Consider the following 10,777-nt stretch of genomic DNA (forward strand, 5'->3'; position numbering starts at 1 on the left):
TCTGGATTACAGTCAACTTATGTCAGGCTACAGCAAGCAGATGGTACACCTATAAGAGTGCATGGAAGTTTAAACATTGATATGGAAATTGGTCGCACCCATCTAGATACTGAACTTGTAGTAGCGGACATTGAAAATAAAGGCATTCTTGGAATGGATGTTCTTTCACGGACTGGAAGCATTATCAACTGTGACAAATATGAGATAAACTGCAATGGGGAGCTAATTCGTTGCATTAGAAGGAGTGAATGTCCCCAAGTGAGACAGGTTGATGTATTCAAAGAAGTACCAGAATTTCTCAATGATTTACTTAGTAGATCGCAGACAAACATCAGCAACTCAGACCAACCTAAACTTGTCAAATTGCTGACAAAGTACCAAGATGTATTTAGCAAGGGAGATCATGATCTGGGTAGGACCGACAAGATTACTCACTCAATACATACGACTTGTGCAGCCCCTATCAGACAACGACCAAGACGCCCGCCTATGGGACAGAGGGAGGAAATTGAGAAACAGGTGCAAGACATGTTGGATAGAGGAGTTATCAAGCATTCGGCAAGCCCATGGTCATCACCAGTAGTACTGGTAGACAAAAAAGATGGTTCCAAGAGGTTCTGTGTAGACTACAGGGAATTGAATAAGCAAACAGTTAGAGACTCTTTCCCCCTTCCAAGAATTGATGAGTCAATCGACTGTCTGGCTGGTGCGAAATATTTTTCCACTTTGGACTTAGCAGCCGGTTACTGGCAAGTACCCCTTGATAATGATGCAAAACTCAAATCAGCCTTTGTAGTGCCAGGTGGACTGTTTCAATTTGAGGTCATGCCATTCGGGCTATGTAATGCCCCTGCCACGTTTGAACGTTTGATGGAAACTGTACTTGCTGGAATGCAGTGGAAAAGCCTTCTAATCTACCTAGATGACGTGATAGTATTTGGCTCCACCGTGGAAGAAGTGGTGGAAAGATTAGAGGCCGTGTTCACTCGACTTAGAGAAGCAAAGTTGAAACTAAAACCAAAGAAGTGTCACCTTTTTCGACGAGAAGTCCTGTACCTCGGTCATGTGGTGTCAGAAGAGGGAGTGAGCACGGACCCATCCAAAACGGAAGCTGTGAGGAATTGGCCCACCCCAACTTCTGTTACCGAAGTCAGAAGCTTTCTTGGACTGGCATCGTATTATCGCCGATTCATTCACAAATTCTCTGATGTAGCCAAACCCATGACGACACTAACCAAAAAGGAAACGCCCTTTGTCTGGACAGAGCAATGTCAAACTGCTCTTCAAGCTTTGAAAAGCAAATTGACCACAGCACCAATCTTGGCATACCCACGCATAGGGGAAGGATTTCTGCTAGACACTGATGCAAGTAAAGATGCAATTGGAGCTGTGCTTTCGCAAGAGGAAGAAGGACGAGAACGAGTCATTGCATACGCTAGCACCACTCTCAGCAAGGCAGAGCAAAATTATTGCGTGACACGCAGGGAGCTGCTCGCCGTCGTCTATTTCCTCAAACATTTCAGACCCTATTTGTATGGTCAAGATGTAACCGTTCGTACTGACCATGGAGCATTGAGATGGTTATTTAACTTCAAGAACCCAGAAGGACAATTAGCACGTTGGTTAGAAGTTATCAGTCAGTATAGACTCACCCTTGTGCACCGGGCAGGAAGACAACACTGCAATGCTGATGGCCTCTCACGCCGCCCTTGTCGTCAATGTGGTCAAGCTGAGGACGTCTGCAATAATGAATAAGTAGTACATTGTAAATGCATAAATGATGTAAATAGTAGAATTAAACATTTTTCAGAAATTAAATGTTTTCTATTTATGTGTTTCAAATAGGTGGGTTACCATGTTACCTATATGTTAACAATGACTTCCATAATGAACTTAGAGGACGAAATAACTGATAGGATAAGAGCAATTCAGTTGTCGCCGACTATTACAAATGATGACATTAGAAGAGCCCAACTACAGGATCCTGATGTGAAACATGTACTACATTGGAAAGAGCAGAACGAACATAGGCCTGACTGGAAGGATGTATCCCGTCTGTCTACCGCCACTAAGAAGTATTGGATAAATTGGAACTTGTTAGAAGTCAAGGATGAAGTGCTGACTAAGAGATGGGAATCAGACGATGGAATCTGTGACCGCAACAGATCTGAGCGCAAGTGAGAGTGAGGAGGAACAGGTGGTGACCCCCTTAAGAATGGCGATAGTAAAAGAGAGCAAGAACAATGATTTTGAAGTTACTTGCCACGTGAAATCGCCAACACTAGGTATTACCCAGCTTAAGTGCGTCTCCGTAACAACCGAAACCTTCGTGAATGTGGGAGGAAAAAAACATTCTACAAGAAAAGAAGACATCCCATTTCTACCCCCACATCGAGCTTTTGGAATAATTTGTGGTGTAATTAAACTTGTTTAAATATAGTATTTGGCATTTCTTATCGATGTATTTAATTAATTATTGTATATACCAATTACCTCATAAATGTACATTTTAGAATAAAATAATTTTGTTTATTCGCTGAGGACAGCGAAGTTTAAAAGGCGGGGGGTAGTGTGGCGTTTTTGGACCCCACCCCTCTATTTTTTCCCTTTTAATTAAACAATTGGTGGGTAAATAAAATATACATGTTTATCTTTCATATGGACTTGGATAGATAAATAAACTTTCGATAAATCTTTTTTTTTTACCACACCAAATACAATGTGTGGGACTGGAATTCCTCTCTTAAAGTGAGACACCTTATGTCACCTTTTTAAACTTTAATGCTCAAGAATTACACATACATGTATAATGTTATGGAAGCAGGTACTCACCTTTGGTATTTCTCGTAGTATTAGATTTCCTTGGTAACTATTTTGTATTATTCCTGTGAGATAATGTACACATGTATGCGCGTTCAGGAATTTACCTTTTAAACTTCCCGCAAGAGATTTTGAGTTGCATTGAATGTGACGTAGAGGGTGCTATTTTATTCAGAGATTTGGTTATCTGGCCGGTCGGCCTGGTTAAAAGTGGCGCGTAAATATGTGTGAACTTTTGACCAATCACGTTGCCGGATTGGAGGGGTATAAATACGGGGCGGGAGACACAAATTTGGCACAAGTTCTCAGATCGCCATTTTGGAAGACCATTCGGACGTTCTCAATTCATTCTTATTCTCTTCTCAGCTTTCACCCAAAGAAGCATTGTAAGTACCAATTTTATTCAAATTAAATAGGAATAATTAAAGGGAAGATGGAAAATTAATATGGAATGCAGTTCTTACTGATTTAATGAATTTATTATCTAAATGTGGGATTTTAGGAGGAAATTGAATTCGATTTACAAATTCAGATTTTAGATTTGGATCGTTGGTAATATAATTCCCGATATAGTTCTTCAGTACTTTCACATCTAATGGAGATAATGATATTGATGTATGAAGTGTATGATGTGATATTTTCAGACTGAATTCTGGAATTAATTGTGTGCTTATTGAAATATGTTGAAATGTCCAAATTATTCTAAGTGTCGACCTTTTGGTCTCTAGAGTCTACTTACACTTCTGAAATATTCTAAGTGTCACTGTTTTGGCTCTGATAGGACTTACACAGAAAAGACAACTCATTCATTGCATCCTTGTATATAATTATTTATTATAGAACTGAACAACATGTGTGGAAGGAACATATGTCCTCGTTCGTACTGCAGGGTCTGGGACCCTGGCATTATTTATTCAGACCTTTACTGGTTGGAAATTGATGGATTTTCAATACTTTAAGACTTTCTAATACTTCAATACTTTAATATGTTAATACTTTGACATCTTAAATCTTAGTCTTCTGACTAAGCTATCTGGAAGAGTTAAGTGTGTCTCAAAAGTGCCTTTATACATAAACTTTTACCTTGTTCAATATGGTTGTAGAATATACATACAAATATTCTAAGTGTAGACCTTTCGGTAACCTGCACTAAGTATTTTTGGTAACTGTTAACCTTAGAAAATATTCTAAGTTCAGACCTTTCGGTCACTTGTATTATTAAAATATTCTAAGTATTCTAAGGTAACTGTTTACCTTAGAAAATATTCTAAGTTCAGACCTTTCGGTCACTTGCTCTATTAAAGTATTCTAAGTATTTTTGGTAACTGTTACCTTAGGAAATATTCTAAGTTCAGACCTTTCGGTCATAAACTTGTACGGAATTGAAGTACATGTATTCATAAATGCTTACTAGATATCATAATCAATGCATGTTTAGTCTTAGGCGGTGTCACTAGTTCCCCCCCCCCCCTCCCCTTTCAGGATATCAGGTCAGATGATTTTTGGCTACAGAACAGAATGCAATTTCTGTTAGATGAACATGTTATCAGACTGCCTTCAGTTTTGATGATCAGTTAGATGATTTTGGCTACAGAACAGAATGCAATTTCTGTTAGATGATCATGTTATCAGACTGCCTTCAGTTTTGATGATCAGTCAGTGAGGTACTAGAACCAAGATCAGAGGACTTGGAAGTTGACCATCTCCCCCCCCCCCCTCCCTTCTCTTCCTGCTAGTCCACCGCCATGCATTGATTTAGTAATTACATTTTATATATTTGTGAATTTAGAGTTAAACTCTGAGAAGTTATGGTTCAGATTAAACAAGAGAGTTGTTCCCTCGTTAAGATATCTTTAGACATAGTTTCTGGGAGATAATATCTCTGAGGCCAGTTTCTATTAAGCGTCGGTTTCTGAAAGTAGCACTGACCAGAAGGTAGTGACTACGTTTTAAGATGGGAAAGTTTGGTTCAGGTATGCCCAGGAGGGGAGAAATGGTGTTGGCAAGTTGAGAAGCGAGGTTTATTGATATACGAAAGGATGTGTTTAAGCGCTGGTCGCAACAACACGGTTTAGGCCAAGGGGATAATGAGTATGAAAAGAAGAGTTAACACTGACTTGGGAACTAGGATCGAATAAAGACAGAAACGTTGGAACGAAATTTAAATAACTTATAAATATTTGTACTCCAAGTGGATTAAAATACCATGTAACCTAGACTAAGTTGTATCTTTACCATCGTTGCGGAATTCATTCCACCAGTTACTGTTTTATACATTATTAAAGTTCAAGTTAAACGTTATTACAAAGTATTCTTGCATTATTCATTGAAGCAATTGCCTGACCAATTATTGTAGACCTGATTGATAAAGAAGATGTTGATGGAGAGGTAACTACAATTGTCAAGTGAGAGCGAGAGAGAAAATGATGAGTTTAGATTGATTTATTTAGCCAACAGTTTGCTTGATGCAAACGGCCCTATTACGCCATTGATTCCAGCTCGGATAAGTTTGAGAGACAGAGAGTAAGGGAAATGCGAGACTATGCAGCGAGAGGCTAAGTGAGTACTCTGTGGTACCTATCCCTGAGTAGTGTGGAGTGAACGTATGCATGTGCGGGAAAATGCCTAAGTTCTGTACGTGGTTATCGTGCAATATTGATACACGTTGCTAATGGTATGTGAATGAGTAGCGACAAGCCTATGATGGAAGAGAGATTATTCAGAATAAACAATTAGACAGAGTATCAGAGTACAGAATATTTACCAGTATTTCTTGACTTGTTCCTTTTTAATCTACAAGAAGCTGAATGCATCATGAGGAACATCTTGGTGAATTCTGTCGGGATTTCTTGAGCACACTAAGACGAATGGCTCCTAATTTGTAACATGGGCGCATGGTGTCTGATTGAATGGCACTTGGCACGCATTACTCTTAGCCAATCAGCGGCAATCCTTTCCCCCCATTTTCTATGCATAATTAACTCTCTTGCAGTCTTGCATTGTTACGTCACAAGGAAAGACAATTCATATTGTGACGTAGTTTTCCATTTAGATTGGGATCAACTGGAGAAACCTCAGTTGATCCAGGGGTCATGTCCCTATATCACCATGTGGTGGCAGCAATTTCTATTTAGACTCATTTGTTGAGAAGGTGTTTTGCGTCCCGCGTCACAATACATTGTTGCAGAAGAATATCAAATGGACATTCAATCCACCCGCAGCTAGTCATCATGGAGGGGTGTGGGAACGCCAGATCCGAACTGTGAGGAAGCTGCTGTGTTCCTTGGTTAAGCAGCAAACCCTGAATGATGATTCATTGCATACACTCTTCTGTGAGATTGAAAGCATCATGAACAGCCGGCCAATCACTGAGGTGTCCAGTGATGTAAATGATGTGGAAGCCTTAACTCCGAATCATCTGCTTCTACTCAATGCAAAATCACCACTGCCTCCCACAACTACCAGTGAAGCAGACAACTATGCCAGGAGGAGATGGCGCCAGGTGCAGCTTTTAGCGGATACCTTTTGGTCGAGATGGGTGAAGGAGTACTTACCACGGTTGCAAGAGCGGCAGAAATGGGCTACTTCACGACGCAATATTCAGGTCGGCGATCTAGTTTTGGTAGTTGATGAGCACGCACCACGTAACTGCTGGCAGATAGGAAGAGTGCTTCGAACCATGCCAGACCGAGAAGGCAACGTTCGGCAATGCGAAGTGAAGACGCAAACTAGCACACTTCGAAGACCTCCCTTACCGAAAATGCAGGCTTATTTAGCCTGCTTTGAACCTGCGTCTGGCCTGCATTCTTAAATACATGCTAATTATTCTTTTGCATGTTAAATTTTAGCCTGTATTTTGCAAAATCAGTCTTACATGTTTTAGCAGGTTAAATTTTAGCCTGCATTTTGCAAAATCAGTCTTACATGTTTTAGCAGGTTAAATTTTAGCCTGTTATTAGCATGCATTTTGCAATAAACAGTCTTACAGTTTAAGCAGGCTAAATCTCAGCCTGCAGTTTAAAATTAGCATGCATTTTGCAAAATACAGTTTTAGCAGGTTAAATCTTTAGCATGCCAGATGAGATGCAGTTTAATCTTTAGCATGTAAATTTCTATCATAATTTGTTAAACCTGCAATCTGAAGAAATGTCCTCTGAGCAGGTTTAGAACACAAATTTAACCTGTTATTGCTTTTTACATGTAGCGTGCAGGTTATTTTTCACATGCACGTTTAAATGTTATATATCAGGGGTGATTTGAGAGTTTAAACAAAAATAGGTTCATAGAAAGCCGAGCAAGCGAGGTTTCGAGCACTTGGGGAGGCATCCCAAGACAAAAATCCAATTGAAACCAATTGAACACCAATTTAATTTTCATTTTTTCAATTGGTCTTTAAAGCTTATCTGCCATAGTTTACAGGAGGGATTAGAGCGCCCTGCAAGGTCACTGGGCAGGTGGCTATCTCATCAACTCAGCTCTCAGTTAACATAAGAAAAAGAGGATCATGGGGGACCAATGGTCACCGATTAGGCATTGTTTGTTATATAGAGGGCGCAAGTAGCTACAAGTAGTGCAGTGGGCCTTTAATAGGACTTCAGTTGGTTTCAATTGGTCAAGTTTGGCCCTATTGGACCAATTGGCCTAGGCCCCATTAGACTTTAATGGGAACTCAATTGGTTTCAATTGGACCAATTGGCCCTATTTTGGACTTCAATTGGTCCAATTCAGTTTCAATTTCAGTTTATTTTCATATTTCACATGTTTATTTCATTACATTTGGCATGTTACATTTTTTGTAATCATTTTTTTGGGGGGATGCATTTATACAAACGAACAGAATAATACATAAGACTAAGTTAAATAAAGGAAGAAATATGATGGAGCCTAAAGAGAGAGCAATGCTTTTAGGTCGTAGTTATAACATTGATATAGTCTTGTGTTTATTAGATATCATAATTGGATTAAATTGCAACTTATATGAAGAAAAGATATATTTGAAACCAATTGAAAACCTTGCAGTCTATGGGGCTGATTCATGGTCCAATTGAAGTCCCATTTAAGTCTTATTGGGGCTAATTGGTCAAATTGAAACCAATTGAAATCCCGATTAGAGTCAAATGGGGCCAATTGGTCCAATTGAAAGCAATAAGACCAATAGATCTACCAATAGGCACAATAGGACCAATATAAACCAATAAGACTAATTGAACCCAATGGGACCAATAGAAACCAATAGAAACCTTCATTTATGTTAGCCTGCCTTTTCGATTAGCATGCTAAAATTAACCTGCAATACGTATCTCATGAATATTCATTATTACTTTACACGTCTCACAGAAAAATACATTTATCATGATTAATTGTTAAGCAACTTATGACAATTAATGCACATATCAATTTTGTGATTGTATTTTTCTTTGGCAATTATTGACCAATAGATTATTTGTCTGATCACACTTACATTCATGTTTTAGCAATAGATATATTGATTATACGATTACTAACCAATTTAAATAGCATGTATATTTTCTATATATACGTGTATGAGCCTGTACTTTTACAAAAGTCAATCTAGTATTAACTTCAAATGATCTTTGTGATGGAGTTAGTCTAATGCAATTGAGATTAGAATATTCCTATTGGTGGAAACTTGCAAATATTGATTATGAAATATCAATTTATCCCCCGTTCCTCTGTCAGAGTCGATATACCAATAGAAGTCTTGTACTGATAATGATGGCAATCAAATATCTTCATTTTTGTTAGCCTGCATTTTAGATTAGCATGCTAAAATTAACCTGCATAACTTACATATTTCAGCATTTTTGCAGGCTAACAAAGCAGGTTAATTTTGCATACTAAAAAAGCAGGGCAATTTTGCAGGCTAATTGAGCAGGTTAAAATGATTTTGCAGGCTAAAATAAGCCTGCTTTTAAAATGTACAGGCTAAATTAAGCCTGCCTAATTTGCATATTTCGGCGTTTTTGCAGGTCAGTGCTTGCTAAGGAATTAGCCTGCTTTTTAGCAGCTATGCAGGCTTGATGCAGGCTATAAGCAGGCCTGCCTTTTCGGTAAGGGCTATCGCTAAGCTCTGTTTGCTCCTGGAAGTGGATTCCTGAGATTTTATGTGTTAAATCGCGTTAAGGTGATATCATAATAATGGATCATGGTTCATTGGATGGCACATGGATCTGCAATATTTGTGGTGTAATTTAAAATAAGTGTTAGAAGTGCGAGCCTAGCAACGCCTCCCCTTTATGATATATTAGTGGACCGCTGTTTATTGGATGGATTCAGTCACTCGCCGTAAGTTTAGTAATTTAGCGGTCTTCGTTATCGCGGTCTTACATCGCAAAGGATTTCTTCTGACACAAAAGGGAGAACTGACCATACCGAGATTGAACGCTTTCGCAAAGAAACATTAACATTCAGATTGATAAACACTATAAGAGTGAAATTTGATACATCGAACAATGACAATCAGAAAAAGGATTGTTGGAGATATATCCCATGGAAGGACTGATAGTTGAATATTTAAATATTAATCCATGCATGAAATATGTTTTATAATATGTATACATAAGATATTGGTAGAAATACATGCAACTCCTGTTGTTTCCCTTTTTTTGTGCATTGAGGCCAAATATCAGATTTGGGGTTATAAAAGGAAAAAAACAAAAAAAACAAAAAACAAACAAACAAATAAAACATGACAAGGGTTGCAGTTATTTCACATGTGCAGAAATTTCTATGTTATGTTTATATGCAGGTTGTATCTGCTTGACAACATAATCCATATGGTGACATATGGAGACTGAAAAGGAATTTTCATCAAGAGTAGTTAAATCCTAAAATGTATCCAAAGCTACTGTTTGTATTAGGAGTAAAAGAAAAGGAAAATTTGTCTGAAATTTCAAAGATATGTATATATGTTAATATAAACTTGATACAGTTTGGAGAAAATGATTAAGTACAGCCAGTGAAGATTTAGAAAATGTTATTATCAGTTACATACACGATGGAAGTTATTTGCATAAGAAATACCTTTACCGTAGATGAAAGGGTTTGATTTATATGTATATAAATAGTGGAGTACGTTTTATTTTTACATTTATGTGCTTTTTCATAGTATGTTAACAGATTTAAATGGGATGTTTGTGTTATTAACCGAAATACAATTTCTATGAAAGGGTTGTATGATAGGATAAGTTATGTAAATGTTCATTGAATGTTCACATTTAAGGGGCCGGAATGTTGCATACGATGTGGGGTATTATGACGTCAGAAGCGAAGTTTTGGTTATTTTGGGTTTAGCCATAGAGGGCAGTTGCGAATTTGTTAGGGAAACTAAAACACGTTGTTGCAGTTAGTTATCGGCACTGAAAGTGCACCATTTTTTGGTATTTTGACACAAGCCCAATGTTGTGAGTATTTATTTACCTCTGTTTATTGAAATATGATGACTATTGTTGTGTTTGATGCTATTGGTGATAAAAATGAAGAAATGCAAATAGTGTAAAATTAAGTAAGAAAATTGTTACTCACGTACGTAAATTTACGTTGTGTGTGGGCATGCAGTTGTGTATAAAGTCATTGGGTTAGAATTAATTTCGGTAAACGTAAAGAAGACAGATATGAATATGACAGAAAAGTTGTATTATTATTAGTTTCAGTGGATTATGTTAGAAATGTATGTACAGTATAAGCTGTCCAATATTCAGTTGGTTTTTTTTTGGATTAGTATGAAAGACAAAATGTTTTATAAAGAGTAGTTGACAGAAAGTAGGTCAGGTATGCCAGGGGTCATTATAGATTGGTAGTCTTTCGTGGAGCCTGTTATTAAGATTTAGGTTACCACTAAATGATATGTTGGGCCTATTATGCTTTGGTAATTAATAGTGAGTCAATAGGTTGTATCAAAGGAGCTATGAACTCATCTTAGCAGAAATATGTAAAG

Source organism: Strongylocentrotus purpuratus, unplaced genomic scaffold (genome assembly GCF_000002235.5).
Source record: "Strongylocentrotus purpuratus isolate Spur 01 unplaced genomic scaffold, Spur_5.0 spur5_scaffold_13, whole genome shotgun sequence".
NCBI lineage: Eukaryota > Metazoa > Echinodermata > Echinoidea > Camarodonta > Strongylocentrotidae > Strongylocentrotus > Strongylocentrotus purpuratus.